Source organism: Coturnix japonica, unplaced genomic scaffold, assembly GCF_001577835.2.
Source record: "Coturnix japonica isolate 7356 unplaced genomic scaffold, Coturnix japonica 2.1 chrUnrandom451, whole genome shotgun sequence".
Lineage (NCBI taxonomy): Eukaryota > Metazoa > Chordata > Aves > Galliformes > Phasianidae > Coturnix > Coturnix japonica.
This window is the reverse complement of record NW_015439870.1, coordinates 184,122-185,108: the sequence shown is the minus strand read 5'-3', so window position 1 is coordinate 185,108 and position 987 is coordinate 184,122.

Here is a 987-nt window from a genome sequence, read left to right as displayed (position 1 = left end):
GGCCCCTCTGGGATGCTGGGGGGGTTCAATGGGGCGCTGTGGGGCTAATGGGTCCCTATGGGGTGATGGGGGTCCCCATGGGTCCCTATGGGGCGGCATGGGTACTTATGGGGTGATGTGGGTCCTATGGGTACCTATGGGGCACTGTGGGTCCCTATGGGGCGATGTGGGTCCTTATGGGGTGATGAGGGTCCCCATGTGTCCCTATGGGGCGATGTGGGTCCCCCTGGGTCCTTATGGGGCGATGTGGGTCCCTATAGGGTGATGTGGGTCCTATGGGTCCCTATGGGGCGATGTGGGTCCATGTGGGGTGATGTGGGTCCCCATGGGTCCTTATGGGGCGATATGGGTCCCTATGGGGCGATGTGGGTCCCTATGGGTCCATATGGGGTGATGTGGGTCCTATGGGTCCCTATGGGGCACTGTGGGTCCCTATAGGGTGATGTGGGTCCCCATGGGTCCCTATGGGGCAACATGGGTCCTTATGGGGTGATGTGGGTCCCTATAGGGTGATGTGGGTCCCTATGGGTCCCTATGGGGCTCTGTGGGTCCCATGTGTCCCTATGGGGTGATGTGGGTCCTATGGGTCCCTATGTGTCGCTGTGGGTCCCCCCCTCTCCCCACGTCCCGCTATGGGGCGGGGTCTCGTACCTGTTGCTGGGCAGCCATGGCCGTGGTGTGGGGCAGCCCCAGCCCCCGCTGCAGCCCACGTGCCCCACAGCGAAGGGCTCCCGTCCCGCCCGGCCCCCCAGCGGCTCCGCAGCGCGATGCATCCAGCCTGCCCCATAGATCAGCCCTATAGCGTGACCCCATAGATCCCAGCCCCATAGATCCCACAGCCTGCCCCATAGATCAGCCCTATAGCGTGACCCCATAGATCCCACAGCCTGCCCCATAGATCAGCCCTATAGCGTGGCCCCATAGATCCCAGCCCCATAGATCCCACAGCCTGCCCCATAGATCAGCCCTATAGCGTGACCCCATAGA